Source organism: Cryptomeria japonica, chromosome 3, assembly GCF_030272615.1.
Source record: "Cryptomeria japonica chromosome 3, Sugi_1.0, whole genome shotgun sequence".
Taxonomy (NCBI): Eukaryota; Viridiplantae; Streptophyta; class Pinopsida; order Cupressales; family Cupressaceae; genus Cryptomeria; species Cryptomeria japonica.
Genome location: NC_081407.1, coordinates 58,813,490 through 58,838,970, shown reverse-complemented (window position 1 = coordinate 58,838,970; position 25,481 = coordinate 58,813,490).

The following is a 25,481-nucleotide window of genomic DNA, read 5'->3' as shown; positions in this document are numbered from 1 at the left end:
AATGACCATGTGGCCTTACTTATGTGGTCATTAAGAAGAGAAGAAAGCAAAAAGAGGAAAGAAAACTCACAATCCAGTTATTCAAGAGCCATGATTGTCAAGAGAGTGAAGGACACATGGGTGATAGAGGCTGCCAGTACAACTTTAGAATTTGCAAAATTTTGTATGGCAGTGGCTGAGAAAGAAGCCAAGGAGAAAGCTAATCTCCAGGTGAAGTTAGAAGTAGTCTTGAAAGCCTACAATGAAGCTAAACTTGAGATAGCTCATAAGGATAGCACAATTGCCAAGCTGAAGAGCCAGATGGTAGGACAAAAATAAAAAGGTGAATCTTCTAATTTGATGATTGCCTCTTCTCAGGCTTGACCTCCTCCTACTAGCCCAATTATTGAATTTCCTCCTTCTCTTGAGATTCCTAGTTTTCAATCTGTTGAAAGTATCCAAGATGAGATGGAAAGATTGAAGCAAGCTCAGGCCATTTTTGCAAGTAAATATGAGGAGAATATTAGGGGAAAATTTTTGAAATTTGCTGATATAGTTGGGGCTTCAATTGTGTACATAGATATGAATAGAATTGTGAACTTTTGAATTCATTAAAAGAGGATAAGGCTATTTTGGAGCCAATTTTGGATAAATGGATTGCTAGGGAGGCTGATTTAGAGCTCATATACTTATACCAAGAGGAGGCAAATGTTGATGCCACTATTAAAGCCACTTACAAGCTGGTAAAAAATATGTCAATGTTAGTAGAAGGCAGGGTTCATATAGAAAGAAAGGAAAACTTATATAGAAAAGAATTCGTAGGTCAAAAGTTTGAACTGTTCCTTGGAGGTTTTGTTAATAATGACAAATTGAAAGATAAAGAGGAATGGCCTGGAGAGTTAGGCCATAAATTATCACAACTAATAAATGACATCATAAATTTAGATGATACCCCTTTGTTCATTCAAACTATTTAGGAGATTGAAAAAATAAAGTCACATTTTGGGTTTTTGGAAGCAAAATTTAAGCAGTTAAGGAATACATGGAAAAGATTAAATAAGTTGAAGAGTTAAGGAATACATGGAATTTAAGAAGAGGCTTGGGAAGAGTCAAGCAATGCTGCAGCATGTGACAAACCTCAGGAAATTGAAAGCGGTTAGCTCTTGTAACAGATTATTTTGGGCTAATCGGATTTTTGAACAATTGAGGACACCTAGCGCTCGACCTGTGAATATTGAGAAGTCATTTGGCCTTTCTCTAGCTGATTAACTAATTGGTTTTGCTCCTATTTTTTTTAGTAAACAATGTAACCCTTTTTGAGGAGGAATTATGGTTAGAACAAAATATTTTTTTAGGGAAGTTCGAAGCTTGTCACATCCATATCTCTATAAATGGATACCAGGACTACTTAGAAAATCATCACAAGAATTCTGTAAGAAAGCTCTGAGAAAATCTATTTAGGTTTTTCTGGCTTTTTGGAAAATCATTCTGAGTTATGTAAAATTTGATGGAGAATATTAATATACAGACCAAAACATTTTGAGTCTTGATTCTTTTTGTCTTCATGTCTGCGTGATTGGTTACCATTTTGATTAGATGATCTAGGATTGTTTAATTGAATGATTTGCAAAGCAATTTACGAGAATTTTTTTAGGTTGTTCCCTTTAGGAGGAAAATCAAATATACTTAAATCCTTTTCATTGGTAATTAGTGATTATGCTTGAATTTGATGGTTGGGTTTAGCATATGGTGAGAGTTTATATATGTCAGGCATATATAAATTTAGTTAAGCAAATGTAATGGCATGTATGTAAGTTTCTTCTATCAGGTGTTACCCAATTCTGAATGACTCTAAGGCCTGAATAAGGCACTAGTATAGCTTGTCAAAGTTCATGACCTTCTTGATGATCAATAAAAATAAATACAAAGTCTTTTTTTTAATGTTCAGTTATGTTCAAAGTGATAGGGTTTGCAGAAGTTGGCACTGGTCTTTTGTAAGTCTTCAATTGCATCTGTGAAAGAGTGATCACAAAGGTATACCTGCCTAAGATAAGTGGAAGCTTGAAGTGTAGAAGGTTTCTCTGTAAACCTTGTCAATTGTTGTCTTTTTTTTCTATTTCTTGTTGTTCTTTCCATAAGCGACAGAGGTTTTAAATTCTAGTAGAGAAACAAAGAATCAGAAATTGAGAACAACAAAAATGGTGACTCTATTGGGGAGAGTCATAGTATAAGTTTATGCTACAGATCAGTGTTTGTATCACCCAAAATTTAACCGTGTCTGAGTTTTCTTGTGTCCTTGTAATAGGCTAGCACATCCTTGTGCTTCCCTTTTTTTTTAATTTTCTCGCTGAAAATATCATTTGTATTCTGTTGTTTTCGATGAGTGATCTGTTGAGTTAATATTATCTAATTTCCCAATTGGGTGGTGACTCTAACAAAAAATAAAGAAACCAGTTCTCTTAGCAAACTACAAGTCATTTAAGGAAACACATACAATGTAGAGAGGAAGGAATACAAGGTCTTACATGAGGAAGAATCCTCAAGAGAAGTTGCAAGAAGGATTACTTGAACCAACTCGGAAAGGCCAAAAAAGAGCAACTACACATGAGCTAGTTAATGCTGCATGGATACAGAAAGGCAACCATATGAATAAGTCCTCTGAAAGACCCATAGGTGTAAATTCTAATACTCCTTCTTGTGAATCTAGGCAAGATATTTTGGGTTTTCATACAAGCTTATTTGGCAATATTGAGGATGTCCAAATTTTTCATCAAGGATTGCCTCATACTGACATCTCTGAGAGACATAGAAGTAGTTCCAATATTAGGATGGATTATGTACCACAAACTATATATGTGAATATTAGTTTGATTGATATTGATCAATTCCACCTATCAGACTCAGAAGAAATTTTCCCAAATCCAGACGAGGTCTCCCAGGAAATTGAGGTTCTTAATAAAAGAGTTCATCACATAATCTCCTTAAGAATACAAAAAGAAATGAACAAATAAAATGAGATTAAGGCCAAACTCATTGAAAGAGATAGGTTAATGAGGTAGATTGCAGACCTCAAACTACTCACCCAAAAAGAACCTAAGAGCAAAGAAGAGGGTCATGTCATCTGAGAAAATTTGATAGTTAAAGTTAGCCTTGCACCCAAAGTTCTTATGCAATCTAGTAGGGAGGTTCAGAGTGACCCACAACCTACTAAAACCATTATTAACAAAGGGAAACAAAAGGTTATGGAGACTAGGTCTGGGTCCAAAACTGTGGAGGTAATAGCAAGAAATGAGACATTACATCATGGATTATTTTTACATGAAGTAGAAATAGAGAGATTGAGGATAGAGAAATAGGACCTGCAGAGGGAGTTGGAAAGGGCTGAACTAGAGGCAGCTAATGTTGAAGTTAGAAGAAAAATTGATTACCTAAAAACAACTCCCATGATCTTCCCTTCAACAAATCAGGGTGAACTTTTACCTCAGTATGCTTCACATCCTATGGTAGGAACTCAATCGACCATGTCTATGAATACAATTACACCTTTGAGCCAACATCCTTCTATTAATCAAAATACCTCTTCTTTTTCTTTTAGTATGGCCCCAGCAAACCAAATCCCTCCTATGCAATTGGGTAACCAAAATAACCAAGTCCCTCAAGCTAGTGGTCCTAATTTAAGAATGAATATTGGTAATAATCCTACTAGTAACCAGTTTCAAAGAAGACCCATCAATATCGAATTATACAGACAACTTTTCTTTGATGGAATCCTTGGTTATCCAAACCATGTCCCTATTGAAATGAGAGACAAACTCCAAAAGTTTGCTAGAAAAAATGCTATGAGTGTAGAGGAACACTTGAAGTCTTTCGGTGACATGATTAATGACTATGAGATTGCCAATGAGGATGTGATTATGAAATTGTTTGTGCAGTTCTTAGTGGATGATGCCAAGGATTGGTACAAAAGGTTGCCTATAAATAGTATTAGTTCTTGGGAGGAGTTCAAAAATTGCTTTCAAGAGCAATATGGAGACAAGACAAATGTGAGCTTCATGCTCAATGAATTTAACAACATCAGAAAATTTGATAATGAAGTCATCATAGATTTTAATGCAAGGTTTCAAAAGGCAATGCATAGATTTTTTCAAGTAATAAGGTTAGATGAAAATGTGTTTCTAACTACCTACTATAATCCATTTGACCCCAAAATGGCTTACATCCTTAGGGATTAAAACCCACATAGTTTAAGAGATGCTTTCAAAATTTCCATAAATGTGGAAAGTAATAAGAAAGCATTAGGAAAGGTGGGAGGAGGACTGATGGTAGACTGTGCCAAGAGTCAAAGTCACAACCAAATAAAGTTCCTAAAGAAGAGGATAAAATTGAGAAACTAATGACTTCCATGAAAGATCTTACTACCAAGGTAAGCTAAAATGACAAACCTCATTACAATTGGCAAGATAGGCCTCCTAGGTTACATGACATTCCATATAACACCACCTGGAAGGATGGTAAACCTTTGCAAGATAGGCCAAAAAACACACATAATCAAGATACACATGATCCTTTAAAAGGTGGAAATGTGCATAACATGGAAAAAACCCCTTGGTGTATAGCATGTGATGGGCCACATTCTCCTTACCAATGTGTTGTGGTTCAAGTATTAAATGAATCTATGAGGAATGATGGTGAACTGAAATATCAGAGTGAGGACAAGCCTACAGTTAATATGTTTGAAACTATTGTTGAAAGTGATGACGATTCTTCACAAGATGAGGCAAGTGGGTATGATGCATTGAGCCATAGTGAAAGTTATCATGGGTAGTTAATAATTGACTAGCATCCCATCTTGAATGTAGTAACAATTGAGGATGAAGAAGTTCATCTCAGAAGGCCTAGTGAGGAAGAAGTCAAGAATCTCACCAAAGCTGCTATAGCTAAGGCCAAACATAATCACAATCTGAGAAGCAGCAAAAATGATGGAGATTGGGGTGAGCCTGGTTCTATGTTTATGAAAGAAGTGTCTCAGAAAAAGATGGCAAGTAGTAACAATCTACCCCAAAATGGCCATCCAAAAGGGGACCAATCCAAAGATTTGGGAAATAATCTAGAGAACAGTACTACTGGCAGTTCACTAGGGACTACTGCAGATAAAAAGGTAAGTAAACCAAAAATGGAAAAGGTTAAAGCCCATGCTGAGTCAAGTGTAGGTTCTACATTTGATATGACCTAGGCTTTGACCCAAATGAAAGTTACAGTGCCACTGGTTGAATTGGTAAAAATAAAAGAGCATAGAGAAGCTGCTTTTTCTTTGCTTTCTAATATATCAGACAACACTTCATCTTTACTTAAAGGTACTGAAGAAGATAAGAGGGATCAAGAGCAACAAATTACAAAAATTTATGTGGGAACTACAATTATTCAAGAACCTTCCTAGGTTGATCCTTTTTATGTAACTTTGTTAGTAAATAATAGGTTAATAAAAAATTGCATGATTGATTCAAGAGCTGCTGCAAATGTGATGCCATATGGTTTCATGAAAGAATTGGGACTATCAATGAGTACTTTGTATGGGAAATGATATGCTATGGACAAGAGGGAAGTACCTATTGTGGGTACCATGAAGGATGTAGAGGTTAAAATAGAAGCATTCCCTGAAGCCACCTACAAGATGGATGTTATAGTGACTGACACTAACCCTTATTATGGTATGTTGTTATCCAGACAATGGGCTGCAGCAGTTGGGGGAAATGTTCAATTAGATCTTTCATATGCAACCATCCCAGTGAATGGAAATAAGGTTAAGTTGTACAAGGAACCGCATGCCCTAAGGGTTATTGAGAAAGTAGATCCTAACATGCTTAATTGCATGATTGATGTAGACCTTGATATTTTTCAGAGTGGATCCCTTTCAGCCTCAATTAAAAAATATTGATCCCATTGTCAATGAATTGAAATTTCAACAAGAAGGTTTGTGGTGCATGTACTTTGATGGCACTCTTTTCTACTGGCTTTTCAGTGTACAAATAACACAACTGAATATGAGGCCTATTGTTGGGGCTACAAATTGCTAAGAATCATGGAATTCAGTTATTGAAAGTCTTTGGGGATTCAGAGTTAGTAGTATCCCAGATAAGGTCTAGATATGCATCCAAAAATGATCGGTTGAAAAGATATAAACATGTTGTTTGGGATGTAGTTGAGCATTTTAATGTGCTTTCTATTGATTGGATTGAAAGATCAAAGAACATCATGGCATATTTTTTGGTCAATGTTGCATTGAAAAATGAGGATGTGACATTAACTGGTGTATCAATAGTTGAACAAAAGGTAGACCTGCTATCCTAGATAATGTGTATAATTGGCAGGTGTTTGAAGATGATGATGATATACTTAGGTTTGTACAATGTATTGATGAGTATGAAGGACAAAAAATTGATTGTAATGCATTGGTGGAGGTAATAGATAGTAGAGAAACAGTTTTGGAAATGACATGGTTCAGTTAGAAACTAATGAGATACCTAAAGGATTTGTAGAATTAGAGGGTATCTTTAGTTATAATGATGGTCATTTGCACCAAAAGTGATCCACTAAATTGGAAGAATTGGAAGAGGTAAATTTAGGGACGGAGTCATCCCCTAAGTTGGTATATATCAAGAAGAATTTGTCTCCCCATATCATGACTAACCTCATTAATTTGTTAAGAAAGTATAAAAATGTTTTTTCTTGGTCCTATGAGGATTTGAAGGCATATAGACAAGACTTATTTTAGCATGAAGTACCCCTACATCCTGATGCTAAGCCTTTCAGACAAAATCAAAGACCTATTAACCCCCTCTTAGAAACCAAAATGAAACAAGAATGGACTAAGTTGAGAGAAGGGGGGATTATAAAGCCTATAAGGAATTCTTCATGGGTATCCAATTTAGTTCCTATCAAAAAGAAGAATGGGGACATAAGGCTTTGTGTGGATTTCAGGAACCTGAATGTTGTATCTGTTAAAGACAATTACTCATCCCCAAACGTGGAGGCTATGTTACAAAGGGTAACTGGTTGTGATTTACTGTCAATGATGGATGGGTTCTCAGGTTATAATCAAGTATTAGTGAAAGAGTCTGAGCAATTTAAAACTACTTTTGCTACCCCTTGGGGAACTTATGTGTATGTGAGAATGCCATTTGGTCTGAAGAATGTTGGTGCAATGTTTCAGAGGGCTATGGATGTAGATTTCAAGGAATTTATCAACATCATAATGGTTGTTTATCAGGATGATCTAACATGTTTCTCTAAGAAGGCAGATGATCACTATGGTCATTTGGAAAAGGTTTTTCGCAAGGCTTTGGAATTTGGTGTATCTTTGAATCCAAAAAAGTGTCACTTTGCTATGACTGAAGGAGAATTGTTAGGGCATATTGTTTCCAAAGAAGGGGTTAGAATAGACCCAGAAATAATTGAAGCTATTAATAATGTGCCTCAGCCAAAAAATGTTAATGGGATTCAGTCTTTTTTTGGGTAAGGTAAATTTTGTTAGGAGGTTTATAGCTAACTTCATTGAGGTTGTTAAGCCCATTGTTAAGTTACTTAAAAAGGATGCAAACTTTTCTTGGGATGAGGAAGTTGCACAAGCTTTTCACATGATTAAAAGGGCTATCCAAGAAGAACTAGTGTTGAAATCTCCTGATTATAGTAAGCCCTTCTCAGTCTTCTCTTTTCCTTCCTATCACATAGTAGCAATAGTTTTACTCTAGCAAGATGATGAGGGGTATGAACATCCAATTACCTTTTATAGTAAATCTTTATAGGCTGCTGAGTTGAAATATGAAATTATGGAGAAGCAGGTATATGCTTTAGTTAAAGTTGTTAAAGCATTTAGGCCTTGTCTTGTAAATGCAAGAATAATTTCTTATGTTCCACATGTAGTTGTCAAGGATATTCTATCTTAGTCTGAGGTCACTGGTAAAAGGTGCAGGTGGATAACTAGAATACAAGAGTTTGACTTAGAGATCAAGATCACCAAACTGGTAAGAGGACTAGGCCTTGCTAAATTGATGACTGAGTCAAATATGGTTACTGTTGATGTTAATAATGTTGAAACTGAGGAAGTCCTAGTCACTAGTATTGAGCTGCAGCCTTGGTATTCAGAAGTAGTGCACTTTCTGAGGGATGCAACTTATCCAGAAGAAATGACTCAAAATCAAAAAAGGACATTGAAATTGAAGTCTAAAAAATATGTGCTTATTCAAGGAGACTTATACTGGCAAAATGGAGATGGAGCATTATTGATGTGCCTAGATTATTCCCAGGCTAAAAGAATGTTGACAGAGATGCACAATGGAGTGTGTGGAGGTCACTATTTACCCAAGACCACAACTGGCAAAGTAATCAGGGTAGGATACTATTGACCCACTTTGTTCAAGGATGCCCATAAATATGTTCAGAGATGTGATCCTTACTAGAAGTTTTCCTCTAAATTGAAAAATGAAGGAGCTTTACCTCTTAACCCAATTATAGTGGAAGCCCCTTTTGTCCAATGGGACATTGACTTTATTAGAGAGATAGCTGAAAAATTAGGCAGAGGTCATAGATGGATCATGGTGGCTGTAGATTACTTCACAAAGTGGATTGAGTCCATACTTACTAAAAGGGCAACTAGTAAGATTGTTATTGAGTTTTTAATGGATAATGTAATAACAAGATTTGGAGTACCTATAAAAATAATAACGGATAATGTCATGTGTTTTAGGTCTGAGGAATTCACAGAATTTTGTTCAAGTTATGGAATCACTATGTCATATTCCTCACCATATCACCCACAAGGCAATGACAAGCAGAATCTAGTAACAAGAGTCTCTTGAACATTATTAAAAGGATTCTTGAACAAAACAAAAGATCTTGGGATCAAAAGCTTAAGTTGGCTTTGTGGGTAGATAGAATTACTGTGAAGAAGGCTATTGGTGTATCTCCATTTGAATTGGTCTATGGGACATAGACTAGGGTACCCGTAAATAATTTCCTCCCTGTGTATAAGTTTTTACAAGCTAGAGAGTTGGAGTTATCAGAACCCATGTAGGATAGAATGGTTCAGATGGTAGAGTTGGAAGAAATGAGAGCTATAGCTCATAAGAGGAATTTAAAATCCAACTACAATCAAAGTATCTATTTGATAAAAGAACTAAAAATAGGAAGTTCCAAGTTGATGATATGGTCCTTTAATGGAACGTTAAAGGACAGTGTTGAAATGTGGCGACTAATCAGCAAAGTACTGTACACTCAACACATATCCTCACTGATGAAAACCGACATTGTAATAAAACCCTAAAAAGGCTGACTTTGTTTGTTGCCCTAAAAACGCATGTTATAAGCGACTGGGATGCTTAAGGCATTGTAAGGTTGATGTACTATTTTTGCTGGATAATAAGAAAGATTGGACGACTGTGTATGGTGGACGTAACACATTCTGGGTGAACCACGTTAAATCTCTATGTTATCTGTGTCCTATTTTATTTCTTTATCTTTCATATTTAAATCTGCATATAATTGTTAGTTCATATTTGCTTCAGATCTGCTTGAAACCCTAACAATTGGTATCAGAGCGAGGTTTTCTATAAATTGGTAAGACTTTCAAATTTGAGTGGGAGCAATGGAGGGTTCCAAATTCAAGGTCGAAAAGTTTAACGGCCAGAATTATCAGTTATGGAAAATGCAGATGGAGGATTACCTGTATCAAAAGGATTTGTGGCGGCCATTGGAAGGAAAGGCAAAGAAACCGACCATAATATCAGATGAAGAGTGGGACATTTTAGATAAAAAGGCACTGGGATCCATTCGATTGTGCCTTGCATCGTCTATAGAATTCAATATAATAGAAGAAAAAATGACTGTAGATTTGATGGCAACATTGGCTAAGTTGTATGAGAAACCCTCGGCTTCGAATAAGGTATTTCTTTTGAAGCATTTGTTTAATTTGAAAATGAGTGAGGGAAGATCTATAGCGGAGCACTTAAATGAATTTAATACAATTACCAGTCAATTGTCTTTAGTAAAAATTACCTTTGCAGAAGAGGTTAGGGCTCTCTTGATTTTATGTTCTTTGCCAGAAAGCTGGAATAGCTTGGTTATGGCTGTAAGTAACTTTGTCTCTAGTAAAAATACTTTGGTATTTGATGATATTGTTGGTGTTATCCTAAGTGAGGAAATGCGAAGCAAAAGCACAAGTGAGAATCCAACATCATCAGGTAGTGTTTTGAATGTGGAGAACAAAGGAAGATCAAAGGAAAGAGGAGAAGGCCCTGGGAATGAGAAGTCACAAGGGAAGTCAAAGAAAGGACGCTCTCAATCTAGAGGAAAGAAAGATTGCTAGTACTGCGGAAAGCCTGGTCATCTAAAGAAAGACTGTTGGTCTCGAAAAAACAAAGAAGGAGACAAAAATGAAAATGATAGTAAGGAAGCTAATATTGCAAGTAATACTTTACAAGATGCTTTAATCTTATGTTTGGATAATGTTAATGATTCCTGGGTAATAGATTCCGGGGCTTCATTTCATACCACACCCCATAGAAAATATTTTCTAGATTATGTTCAAGGTGATTTTGGACAGGTATATTTGGGTGATGATGAGCCCTGTCAAATTGTTGGGAAAGGAAAGATAAAGATCAAGTTGCAGAATGGTAATGACTGGTTTCTGCAGGAGGTAAGACATGTTCCTAATTGAAGAAGAAATTTAATTTCTGCAGGGCAACTAGGTAGTGAAGGTTGCATAGTTACCTTCTCAGATAATATGTGGAAGGTCACTAAAGGATCATTAGTAGTAGCTAAAGGTGTGAAGGTAGGCACATTATATCTATGTACTCATAACACTTACTCTACCTTAGCTGCTACAGATAAAGTTATTGTAGGGACAACAACAATAAATGTTGCAAGAATAGATTCGATAATGTGGCACCATAGGCTTGGGCACATGAGTGAGAAAGGGATGAAAATCCTTCACTCCAAAAATCTATTGCCAGGACTAAAGAAGATTGATTTAGAGTTCTGTGAAAATTGTGTTTATGGTAAACAGAAAAGAGTCAGATTTCTCAAGGTTGGGAAAGAGAAGAAGAGTGAGAAGTTAGAGCTTGTACATTCAGATGTATGGGGACCGGTTCAGGTATCATCTCTTAGTGGCTCTTGTTATTATGTTATTTTTATTGATGACTCAACCAGAAAAACATGGGTATATTTCCTAAAACAAAAATCAGATGTTTTTGAAACTTTTAAGAAATGGAAAGCTTTGGTTGAGAATGAGACAGGGAAAAAGTTGAAGTGTCTCAGATCGGATAATGGAGGTGAGTATTGCAGCAAAGCATTTGAAGATTACTGTTCCTTAAATGAGATTCGAAAGTAGAAGATAGTTCCAGGAACTCAATAGGAAAATGGTGTGTCAGAGAGAATGAATAGGACCATCATGGAACGTGCGAGGAGCATGAGATTGCATGTTGGATTGCCCTTACATTTTTGGGCAGATACTGTACATACTGCTGTCTATTTGATAAATAGAGGACCTTCAACCCCTTTGGATGGTGGTATTCCAGAGGAGGCATGGACTGGTAAAAAGGTAAATTATTCTTTTCTAAAAACTTTTGGTTGCGAAGCTTTTGTCCATGTTGATAAAGAAACCAGAACCAAGCTTGATGCTAAATCTCAGAAATGTACCTTCATTGGATATGGGATAGATGAAAATGGCTATTGGTTATGGGATTTTGAAAATAAGAAAATAATTAGAAGTAGAGATGTTATATTCAATGAGAAGGTTATGTATAAAGAACAGATGCAGGAAAAGAAGCATGAACAAGACAAACAAGAATATGTGGTGTTGGATGAGATTCCTGAAAATGAAATGCCACAGGTACCTGATGCTCAGCAACAACAGATTGTCCCACAAACTCCTGCAAGTTTTAGACATTCTACGAGGACAAGTAGACCCCTTGAAAGATTTTCTCCTTCTTTGTATTCTATTTTATTAATGGATTCTGGTGAACCAGAAGAATATGAAGAAGCAATGCAGGTGGATGCCAAACAACAGTGGCAGCTAGGCATGAAAGAGGAGATGGACTCCTTGATGAAAAATAAGACTTGGGACTTAGTCCCTTTACCTGCAGAAAAAAGAGCCTTGCCTAAAAAATGGGTTTATCGGCTGAAGGAGGAGGAAGGAGGTCAGAAAAGATATAAGGCCAGACTTGTGGTAAAAGGTTTTGCACGGAAAAAGGGTATAGATTATGATGAAATATTTTCTCCAGTTGTAAAAATGACTTCAATTAGAACTGTACTTAGTCTTGTGGTTGCAGATGATTTACATCTTGAACAATTAGATGTCAAAATAGCTTTTCTCCATGGAGATTTGGAGGAGGAAATTTACATGTTGCAACTACAGGGATATGAGGTCAAAGGTAAGGAGAACTTGGTGTGCAGGTTGAAAAAAAGTCTGTATGGCCTAAAGCAAGCACCCCGATAATGGTATTTAAAATTTGATAGTTTCATGGCTGAACACGGCTATCATAGACGTCATTCTGATCATTGTGTATATTTTAAGAGATTTGATAATGGCAGTTATATTATCCTGTTGCTTTATGTTGATGACATGCTTGTTGCTGGGTCTAACATGCAACATATAAATGATCTTAAACAGAAATTAGCTAGGTCATTTGCTATGAAGGATTTGGGTGCAGCTAAGCAAATTCTCAGTATGAGGATTACACGGGACAAGAAAAATAGAACCTTGAATTTGTCCCAAAGTGAGTATATAAAGAAGGTGTTGAAAAGATTTAACATGTAGGATGCAAAAGCAGTTAGTACACCTTTGGCTAGTCATTTCAAATTGACTAAGGAGATGTGCCCAAAGGGACAGGAAGAGGTTAATAAAATGTCTAACATCTTGTATTCATCAGCTGTTGGCAGTCTGAAGTATGCAATGGTATGCGCAAGGCCAGATATTGCACATGCAGTGGGAGTTGTGAGCAGGTTTATGAGTAATCCGGGTATGGAACATTAGAATGTTGTGACATGGATTCTTTGGTATTTGAAAGGAACTACTACGAAGGCATTATGTTTCAAAGGATCTAATGCTGCTCTAAGTGAATTTGTTGACTCTGATCTAGCGGGTGATATTGATTCATGGAGGAGTACTACAGGGTATGTTTTTACTATAGGGGGAACTGCAGTCAGTTGGGTTTCTAGGCTACAAAAGGTTGTTGCACTTTCAACCACTGAAGCTGAGTATGTTGCTGCTACAGAAGCCAGCAAGGAGATGATTTGGTTACAATGTTTTTTGGAGGAATTAGGTCAGACATAGGAGGATAGCCCATTGTATACTAATAGCCAGAGTGCCATTCATCTTGCAAAGAACTCTACTTTTCATTCAAGGACAAAGCACATTCAGCTCAGGTACCACTTCATCTGGACTATTTTGGAGGAGGGTCAGTTACGGCTTGAGAAGATTAACACAAGTGAGAATCCTATCGATATGTTCACAAATGCAGTTCCATAGGAGAAGTTGATTTCTTCATCAGTTTCTGTTGGTCTTCTTGATTGATAATTGTGGAATTTATACTAGTCAAGTCCTAGTGTTTTATCCAACGGATGTTGCATGTATAGTGGTGTCATGTAGTATCAGTCTCCAAGTGGGAGATTGTTCAGTGTGGAGCCTGATCAGTCTCCAAAAGGGTGATTGTTGAAATGTGGTGACTGATCAGCAAAGTACTATACACTTAGCACATATCCTCACCGGGGTCCGGGGCCGGGCTGGGCCCCGGGCAGGGGTTTAGGGGTGGCAGCCCCCAAAAAAATTTTTTTTGCCGTTTTTCGTTGATGAAAACCGACATTGTAATAAAACCCTAAAAATGTTGACTTTGTTTGTTGCCCTAAAAATGCATGTTATAAGTGGCTGGGATGCTTAAGGCATTGTAAGGTTGATACACAATTTTTGCTAGATAATAAGAAAGATTATACGGCTGTGTATGGTGGACATAACCCATTCTGGGTGAACCACGTTAAATCTCTGTGTTATCTATGTCCTGTTTTATTTCTTTATCTTTCGTATTTAAATTTGCATATAATTGTTAGTTCATATTTGCTTCGGATCTGCTTGAAACCCTAATAGACAGGACAAGGGTAAGCACACAAAATTTGAATCATCGTGGATAGGCCCTTTTATTGTTGTGGATGTTAACGAAAAGGATTCATATTTCTTAAAGAGAATGAATGGTGAAGTACAGAAATTTCCACTGCATGGAAAATTCCTGAAGTATTACTTCTCTTGACTTGTCCATGCATAGTTTTTATAGGTGTTGTATATATTAGGTTTTCTTTTTGTTCTTTTGGGTTTTTGTTTTGGTCTGTTTTCCAGAGTTTCTGAATTCTTGTGTTAGTCTTGCATCCAACCATCCCCAGTCAGAGCCATTGCTATCATTATTTTAAATATGTTGGAAGTCTTGCCTTTTATTTTAAAAAATCTACCAAAAATTCAGATTTTGGTCCTTGTCTATGAGTCCTTGGCCAAAAGGTTTTAGGGTTTTATATTAAATTTCAAAATCTTTCAAAACATAAACCTTTGTGTCGCTTTATCTCCAAATCATTTATTTCAGCTCGTTGCTTTCTCCACTTAAGTGGAAGGGTCACCCTATCGTCAAAGAGGGGGCCGCTTGGTGTTTTAGGCTTAGGCGGGTTCTATTAATTTTGAAATATTTTGCCCATTTTCCTAAGTCCTATGTCTCTTCTTATGTATGTGTTGGGTTCTTAAAGATCGGGTAAGTTCTTGTTCGATCTCATGGCTGTCACTAATACCACAACATGAAGTTGCATGATGGATATTCATTGCGTCATGGCGACAAATCATTAGCGGTAGCGGTTAAGGCCAATGGTCAAGGGAAGTGGCTACAGTGAACAGTAAAATGACGGCGGTTAAGTGATAATGAATCATAAAGGTCAAGCAGTTTTGAGAACATCTCACAGCTGTCGCTATACCGTAACTAAAAGTAACACAGTGGATATTCATTGCGACATGGAAACATGGCAACAAATGGTGGGGCCCGTAAGATAGGAGCGGCCAAGGCGTGTTAAAGATCTAGTAAGATTAGAAAAGATCTACGATCGTCGCTATACCACAAAGGGAAGGTGCTCGACTGACAACTGTTGCAACATAGTGACAAAGGGCGAATAAGTGACCAACCAATGGGCCCACCATGGAAGCTGTTGTTGTTAACGAATGTGTTAGTTTGGCAGGATCTGATGGTGGTCATTGTGCCACAGTGGAAATACATCCAAACTTTAACCATTGTGGGTTGGCGACCAAAGGAGAAATGTTTAGAGGGCGCCCTTCTGGGCTGTTGGAGCCAAATTTTTGAAATATCAAAAGGTTTAATTGCACAAGTGTGTGGCTTTATGAATTGGTAATGAATGCTCAGTCATTGTTAAGGCTCATTTATAAGACAATGTTCAAAATTCAACATAGAAAAAGAGAATTCAAAGAAATTTTGTAGAAAATAGGTGCGATGTTTGAGTTCTCTCAAGCTACAAGTAAGTTTTTCTGTGAATCTACTCTATATCTTTTTTCTCTTGTGGTGCTCAAAATTTATAAGGAAGTATCAGAAATAGTGATTGTGGTAGGGATAGTTTTTGAGATGGCACCTCAAAAGGAACCGAGAGGAAAGGAGAATTACCAAGAATGAGCTATTTGTGATGATTTCTTGGAGCAATTGGCTCAATCCACCAATACTGTAGCCAAAATAGAAGAACTTGTGCCTAAAGCTCCCCATCTGAAAATTGGTGATGGGCTATATGATAAAGGTTGTTGGTTAAGGCATGCTTAGATAGGCATGGTAGGTTTAGGACTATTCAGAGTAGCATTTGGTCAGTGAAACTCACCTACCCCAATTAATAGTATATGGGACTTGGATGTTGGAAAACTTGTGGTACCCGGAGTATTCATGGATGTTGACCTCCTGACTCAGATTGCAAGAAACTATGACCCCATCACTAAAAGTGTGAGAAATATAAATGGAGGAGTTTTAATTGAAATCAAAGATGATGAATTTAGGAAAAATTTACGGCTAAGTGAGGCCTCAAACTATTTGGAGCCTATTGATTTTGACATGCTTAAGAAGGTCTATGATGCATAGAAGGATCACCTTAGAGTGGGCCATTGAAATAATTATTTGCAAAATAGGAGGATTGACATTAGTAGGCTCAAACACAATGGAGCCTTTCCCTTTGAATTTTCATTTGAGGGCTAAGGGAATATATTGGTCTTTATGTTAAATTCTTGGAGAAGATGCAGAAAGCACCATGCCAACCCACTACATGCTTATGATGGCACAAATTTTTAATCCATCTCTGGGAGTGACCTTTGATTGTGCACCCCACCTTATTGATGCCATTCATGAAGACCTAATTGGAATAAAAAATGCTAAAGTAGATAGACCTTTTGTATGGTATTCCCTGCTTATGCACATGTTCTTATTTAAAGTTGTTGAATATTTTGCAACTCAGATGAACTTTTTAAAGGAAATAGAGGTAGAGGAAATGCTTGATCAGTTATGGAGTACCATTTTTTCTTGGGACAGAGAAGATGCAAGTTATTTGAAATTTGATAGATACTTTGCATCCAGGCTCGGAATCCTTTTATGTCAAGAAAACCCTAGGATTCCTAAGGCTCTCCTGGAATTCAATAGACCCTAAGAGTTTGTTGAAGGTATTAAAATTGTGCATAACTGGGGCGATATAATTTTGTACCCCGTTTCTACTATTTTCAGAGTGTATGGTTTTAGGGGAACTCCATATTTTCTCCCCTATGAGGTCCCTTTGAAGGTAGGCATAGTTGAGATCTTGAGGCAAATTTGAGACCTACAGGAAGAAAAGTTGATAAATAAAGGAAGGGGGACCATTTTCCCAACAATCACTATGGCACATCAATTTGTGATCACCAAGGGTGGCTAGGTACATTTTGATAAATTTCTTCAGCCATATAGGTTACCCACTGCAGTTGCTAGGTTTTTGCATCCAGAGGACTTCTTCAATAGTATGTTTAGGAAGAAAGTTAGATGTGGGGGTAAAGCTCATCAATTTCATTTCCCTAAAGACCTAATAAGGAGTGAATTTAATCTAGATGAACAAGAAGTAAGGAAGGATAAATGGATAGTATTCAAGAAAACTCTAGATTTCATTCAACATTTTGATAGAAACTATGATCCTTTGGCTAGTTTTAATCCTTTTGAAGAAAAGATTAAGTTTTTGGTGGTCTATTTTGATGATCTAATGTAGACTTTAAAAGAGAAAAGGGAGGTTGTAATAGGAGCTGATCCTGAGAAATCTAAACTTGTTTTAGCTAAGCCTGCTTATGCCAAGGTGGTTCTCCCTGGTGAATATGTGATGTACAAAAAATCTGGGTATAATATAGTAATGCCCAAAAGGGATGAGCCCTCCACTTCGAAAGGAAAAAGGCCACTAGAATATGTCACTAAAAGCCAAGACTCTCCAAAAAGGCAAAGGGTAGGGAAAGAAGTGCAGACACATGAGCCCTTATATTCTCCTTCCCAATCCCCAATACACATAGGAGATGAGCATGCAGTAGCTGAGTAGTTGTTGCAATTAGGGAGTCTTGGAGAAATTGCCTACACATATGGAGAGCTACAAGAAGGAATGCTAAAATAGCCAATAGGTGCCAAAATGGACTTGACTGTTGAAGAGTTTAAACGTAAGGAACTGGACCCTATCATTAAGCAGGCAAGTGAGGAATTTTTGGCAGACAACCATTTTGTTAAAACCAAAGCATTTTTATAGTTTGTTTGGAGAAATAATATAGAGAAATTCAAGGAGAGATGTGAGAAGGGGAAGGTTGAACATCCCCACAAAGATACATCTTTTTTTGAGGCAGAAGTAAAGCATGATATGTTAGCAAAATTTGAGGCAATTACTCCTGAGCATGATTGTCAAGAGAGTGAAGGACATAGGGGTGATAGAGGCTGCCAGTATAACTTTAGAATATGCAAAATTTAGTATGGAAGTTGTTGGGACTGATTAAAATTGAATCAAGTTTATAGGCCCATTTCAAAATTTTGCCCTGCATTTCCAAATAATTAAAATAAGTCAGTTTGAATGGCCTAGTTAGCAAGGGGGTAAAATGGAGCCAGTTGATTTTCAGAGGGTAAGGCTCGGGATTCATGTCCCACACCTTTCATTTGGCCTATGCAGTGATGTGAAACTTTCAGAATTCAGTTTGCATAAGTTTACTACGTACCCATTTCGAGAGGTGAGCTGAAAGTGCATTCTAGGCACAAGTGCAAATTTTATTAAGTAGCCTACTTTGGGTGTTTATATCTTTTGCCATGTTTATTATCATGAATAATTTCAAAATGGATTGAATTTTATGCATAAATGTGAGTCAACATGCAAAATTTCAAGTCCTTATGAATCCGTTTGCTCAGTTTTCAAAGCTCAATCCGTTTGTAGTTTGTGATGTTTGCACAAGTGTAAAAATGTCTTGGTGAGCGTCATGTCAGAATGTTTGTTCCGAGCTAATGCTGGTATAAATGGTGAGCTATGTTTCAAATTTCAAGGCTCTACCAATCCGTTTGATCAGTTTTCAAAAGAGCTCATCTTGCCATCAAATTCAGTTATCTGCACTCCAATGTTATATCAGTTAATGTAGCCGTTTTGGTGAGCGCGTCGTTTGCATCCTGTCAGTCTGGTGATTAAATTGAGAATTCAAAGATTTAATATGTACTTTAAGGTACCTATGTTTCAAATTTGAGGACCCACGAAGGTCGTTTGATATTTTTGAGAAAGGTATCATGTGTTGCCAGAACATTGACTCCATCAGGTCCGCAATGTCGACAAAGCCAGTTGGCCGTTTTCGGAAATTAATATCTCTTCGCTTGGGACTCGTCTTGAGAAACCGTTTGGTAGATGTCATCCTTGTATATCAAAGTACATGCCTGTCAGATGGTGAGCTCCAGAAAGGTGTTTTGACAGGTTTGAAAATTACGTCTTCGCGATTAAATGCGAAAATTGTGGCGTAATTGCCTGAAGGTTGTAAAATGCGGATTAATGATCCGAAAACAATGCTGATCATTTCTGGAGTTATGTTTGAGGTCCGTGAAGCATTCCAGGGGTCAGTTGCATGAAAACGAAAAGTTTTTTAGTCGGACCCACTTTGGGGCCCGACCTGGCTCATGCCTGTGTCGTGTTAGTTTATTGCAATATCTAAATATGGATTATAATCACGAGGCATGTCATAAGAGTTCAAGATGTTATTATGAACTTCAGGCAATTTAAAATTGGCAAGTTTGGAGCCAAATCCTCCTTCAGCGACAAAGAAGAGCATTAAAAAATATGAATGCACTTGGCAGCCATGGTGTGAGAAGACCATTTAAACTTTCAAATTAAATGCATTGGCATGTGAAAAGCCATTAAACCTTTCAACCAAATGTAATGTGGAAGGTGTAAGCCAAATTTCATGACTTTTCCAACATCCTCCATGCTTGAAGTTTGACAAAGAGAAGACTTTATAAACTCCAACCAATGCAAACAGTAGACCTCTTTCCCCATGTGAAGCTACAGTAGCAAAAAACTTGAAATAACAAATGCCATTGGGCACTCCAGGATTCTATGTGGTATGGTAAGGAGGCAAACAATAAAGACTTTCCAACAAATGCATCGAAACCATTGGCATCTTTTCTCCTTGTGTGGTAATTAGAAGGCAAAGTTTTTAAAACAATGTTAAAATACAGACCAGCATTTCCTCCTCCCCCACGTTGCCTTTCCTTGCTGGATGTGGTGTTGGTTGAAGCTTCTGTGTAGATGGAGTTTGAAGAAGGCATGGAGATTGTGGAAGTTAGTAGCAACAAATTCCAAGGAGAAGCAAACAACACTCAGCAAATACAAATGGCAACATTAAAAAATGTTTCAAACAAACAAATTGCCAAGTCTTCCCTGTGCGTGGTGGATCCTATATGTGCTGGGCATTGGAACATGTCTCAAAGCAAAGGCAGTCCTCCTTTCCTCAAATGTGGCAAGTGAGCAAGAAATCGCCATGAAAGTCTCAAAAAAGAGCTCCAAAAGTGCAGCTACAGGCAAATCATTTTATCCCACATTGGCTGGGAAGTGGTATTTTCTGGTATTTATAACCAAAAATGCACAGTAGCAATATGTCTAAGCCATAAAGGCTTTTGACAGATGGTGCCCGATGGCGCCCAAGGTGGGCCCATGCGTGAGCACGGATCCCGAGGCGATGGGGGAGTTGATTGGGTGGTGACCAGGTGGACCCCACGTAGGTACACTTCCCAAGGTAGACAGGCAAAATTTTGCAGAGGAAGGTCGGCTTAACGAGTGAGCAAGTTCGAGATGGATCAACAGTGCGCGCTATTTTGCGAAAGGAAGATGCACATTGTTTAAAACCAGCGAAATTGCGAAAGCCAAGTGGCGGGTACAGTCAGTGTTCCAGTAGGCAGGTCCCGGTGAGGTGGTAGTGATGTGGCACACAGTTGGTGCACAGGTGGCAGTCCAGTGGCGATGACGTGGTGATGAAGTGGCGTACAAGCAAGCAGCCCAGTGGTGGTGATGTGGCCGACAGGTGGCAAAGGATGAGGTGTCATCCTAGGTGGCATCCAGTCAACCCCATCGACCAATCAGAGGCCACCACATGGCAAGGCGTTAGAGCACAAATGGAGGCAAAAATCAAAATTAAAATGAATAAATGATATAGTTCTGACTATATTAAAATTTGAAATATTTAAATGACTGAGCACAAATGGGAATTAATTCACCCAGGGTCTAAATTTTGGCCAAAATATAAAGTATTATATATCGTCGGACGCTCTCGGAGTGAGGAATCTGATTATGAGGTTAATTTTGACAAATGTGGGATATTTTGGAGGTAGTTTCCATGAGAACAAAATTCAGTTAGAGAGGAGACACTTGGCAATTCAGTTGCAGATTTGATTTGGTTCCCTCTCCCTTTTTATTCCCAATTCTTCTCAGTTGTAAGGGTTCCAGAAATTTGAAAAATGCACCAGATTTGATGGCTTCCATTTTCTGAAGATCTTGACCCAAGTTTGTAAATGCTTCTGTTTGGTTTCAGGGTATAGAGATTGCAGTTAACTGTTGTAAATATGGTTTTAATTGCAGGTCTTACTTGTGTCGGGCATGAGTAATTTCCCACAAGATTGTCTTTGTGATATGTTTTTTTCATTATTATGAATTCAATCCTCAAGGAGGATGAAATTTTTCATCTCAAGGAGATTGTATGATTGTTTGTAGGCATTGTTCAATGAAGAGTTTAAATTCTATAGTCAGTCATAAATAATGAAATATGTATCCAGATTTGATGAATTTGTGAATGAATCAAATAGTGCATTAATATAAGGTATTGATGCATGAATATCTTGTTTAAGGAAAACAAACTTACATCTATGATTCATATTTGTAGTTTTGTGAGTGACTCTACTGCCCAATGAACAAGGCACTAGTCTTTGACAGATTTGGGAATGGTCTCAGATATACATTTTAAAAGACAAATCTATTTCCCTTTATGTTTAGGGGCTAATGTTCTATCCTTCCAAAGCTCTATTTCACCTATTATTTGTATAAGATCCAGCCCATCTGTACATGTTACCTAATTTGGTGAGCTTGTGGAATGGTTTGTCTGCTCATTGTTGATGCAGTCTTATGTTTGTGATTGTTGTATTCAATGCATCAAAAGGGTGTCCCCCCCTAGGTCTAGCAGAACCTGAAGTGCAAGAGGATCATTAGGATCCTATGTTATGTTGTCCCAGCCCTGAAGTGTTTCATTGATTGAGATTGGCTATCTCATAGATAGATTTACAGGTGTCTTGGGTTATCACTTTTGGTGAACAACAGAAGTGGTTGAGAAAGAAGCCAAGGAGAAAGCTGATCTCCAGGTGAAGTTAGAAGTAGTCCTGAAAGCCTACAATGAAGCTAAACTTGAGATAGCTCATAAGGACAACACAATCGCCAATTTGAAGAGCCAGATGGTAGGACAACAACAAATAGGTGAATCTTCTAATTTGATGATTGCCTCTTCTCTGGCTAGACCTCTTGCTACTAGCCCAATTATTGAATTCCCTCCTCCTGAGATTCTTGTTAGGCCCAATATGGAAAGCTAATGTACTGAGAGGGGAGGGGTGAATCAGTACTTCAAATCTTCTTATCAACAATATCTTTACTGTTATGCATAAACCAAAAACTGCTGTAACATAACATAAAGCTAAAACAAATAAGTAACAATCATACATGATTCACTCCATAACACATATATTTTGGTTACATATAAACTCTTGGTTAGAGAGAAAAACTGTGGTGGGGATGGCACCCACAACTTCACTACTACAATAATAAAGAGTGCTCGGTTAGAGCTACATATTTAGCTATTTTTGATAGTGTAAAGCGGAAAATCGCGATCGAACCCTAGTTGCTCTCCCCTCTTCCAACTCCGAGGAGAGAGAAGGGAGATTCACTAGGGTTGATGGTTTTCACTTAGGGAAGAGACTTTACATTCAAAAGAGGGGTTGAAACCCACAAGATCCAATCCCACACAATGTAAGATCGGATTCTAAATGCGTTTCAAGGGTTAAGACAGCAAGGCTACCCTCTTTTGTAAAGAATGTGCATAGGAGAATTAAGCTAGGAATGCATAGAAAGTGACAAAGGTTCGCTTATAAACTGAGATAGGGATATAGGATGAAGCTGCAGACCTGGAATTAGCAGTAAAATGTCGATACGGCGCTGTCCTGCAAATTTGAGCAAAAGTTGTCGGGACGATGGCGCCCAGCGCCACGGTCCTCCGAAAAATCCGCGAAACGAAGGGGGATCTGTTCGTCTCTGCACAAGGATTCCAGATCTTCAATTTCAGCCATGTACCTGCAACCTACACACAGAAAAGCGAAGACGATTGGGGGGTTAGGGATTAGGGGTTTGCCTTTAGGTCAAACCCCAGTTTTGGAATTAACCAAGAAATGAGCAAGTGATGTAAATGTAAATGACTGTAAAACAAGTACTAATACCTTGTTCTAAGGATGTTTGTATCCTTATGTGTGAAGGTATAGATGTTGTATGTTGTATGTGATCTCCTCTTCAATGGTTGAATCCTTGTCTTGAATGCAACACTTAGCCTTGAATGGAGACTTAGAAGGAATGCTTGAATACTTGAATGTTTGAATGCTTGAATGTTTGAGTATAGTTTCCACGCTTGTACACATATGTCCTTCTCATCCATTTATGCCAAATGAGAGAGAAAAATGTAGTTTATATACTTGTCAATTAGGGCTGATAGACTGATTTTCCCGACCTTAGGCCGACCAGGAAAGTTAATTTCCAATTTGCAAACAAAAAGACCCGAGACCCCTTAGGAGACCAGGCCCAAAATAGGACCCAGGGACCAGGGTGCTGGGCGCTCTGGTCCCACGTCCCGGGACAACAGGGTGCAAAGGAGGTTCAGGCCAGGGTGCTAGAAAATGCAGTTTTCAGTGTCATAATCAGGTTTCGGGGTCTCCATTCAGGTTGCGTGTTGCGTCGCCATCGTGAAGACCAAAATGCAGTCGAAATTGCAATTGTCGCAATTTTAGGACGCTACATTTAGCCCCCACTTTAGCGGGAGTATGTATGCTCATACTTCCGGTAAAGTACAAGGAAACAACATTGAAAGACTTTCACCACGTCAAGGAGGCAAGACACACCAAGCCCCCAGTGGACTAAGGATCTTACAACTTCGATTGACAAAGTAAAAGGGAAGATCACGAGGAAGAACCATGACTGTCAGTAGTAAGGTTCCCTCACTATGAGTCATGCATGAAAGATATCAAAAATTTTCAAGGCAAGGTTAAATTTGCCAAGAAATTTTCAAGTATCTTGAAAAGATATGAACGGGATGTATGCCCCCCTACGTTAAAGCGATCGCACACGCCTCATCGGGGGTGATTGTTTTAACGTAGTGATACACATAAGAAATGAGAAAGGAAAGGAGCACGTTATCGCAAGGATTTAGCCCCCAAGTGTGAGATAAACCCAAGGATAATAGACACAAAACACAAAGCACGAGGTGACTTCACTTTCCTCGGGGTCAGTATGCTGTATGATAATTCATGTATATGTATCATATGTATGTATGCATAATTGTTCTTCATTCCCCAATCAAGGAAGGTCACCTAGAAGAAGGGAACACATGTGTCTTTTGAGTCAACATGAGAGAGATCGAGAGATCTCAATGCTTTGCATCGTCCTCAAGTAGACAACACTAAGGACAACAAATAGAAGAATGAGAATAACATATAGAAGAAGTAACACAAGAGAGGAGGAGAGAATCTGCTATGCTAATGTAACTAGTCTAGCACGTCATCTACCCCCCGATCTTGCTGATCAATGTTTCGGGAAGGCAGGGAACACGCTAGAGGAGGAACATCCAACACAGCAGATGGAGCTATCACAAGATCCAAACAAGGGCTATGTTCATGTTCCAAGCCACGTTGTTCTTGTCTAGGAGCTAGGATAAGTGCTTTAGAAAATTCATTAGATAAATGGTTATCAATATCAACAAGTTCATATTCACTATTAGAAGCAAGAGGAGTAACATTTTCATCATGAATAACATTTTCATCTATATCATCATCAAGATTTATAAAAATAGGATCTTTAACTCGCACAGGATCAAGACCATCATGCATCTTATGTTTAGGAGATTTAGGCTCAATGTCCGGCTGAGGAGAAAATGGAATAATGCTTGTTGAAGGTGTTTTTGGAGATTGCAAAGTTTGAGAAGCAGCTGCTTGAGCTCTAAGATGACGCTTTCGTCGGCGTTCACGTGCAGAACGATTTCGTCTAGTCTTAGTAGGAAGTTGAGAAGATTGAGGAGGAGGAATGTTCTCATCCTTATCACTTGGGTGTTTAGGTTGTGGTCTCTTAGGTTGAACAATAGGAGAAGAGGAAGGTCTCTTCTCTCTATAAAAGGAAGGAGGAGGAACTGCTCCATATAAAGGAGGAATTTTTGGTTTAGGAAGGAGACCAAGTCCATCATGACGAGGAGGTATAGGTCTACTTTTAGGAAGTTTATTAGATATAGACATAGTCACATCCATAGGGATGGGTTGGGAATCTTCTTGAGGAAAGACATTAGTTTTATCTTTCAAAGGAAGAACTTCCTTCTCAAGAATGATAGGAATATCAAGTTTAGGTGTTCTAGGTTCACTTAGAGATAGGATCATATCTGTTTTCCACTTTTGATAAGATTTGAAAAGATGATCACTTCGCGGAGGAAGAGATTGGAATTGTTTAGGCCAAAAGTAATCAATAGGAATGCTAGAAGTTCTTTCAGCTGGTTTAAAGAGACTATGATTGACAGTAACAACTTCACCATTATGGGGAAATTTCAAACACTTATGAATAGGAGAAGCAATAGCTTTCATGGAAGATAGCCAAGGATAGCCAAGCTTCACATGAAATTGTTCAGAAGATGGAATAAT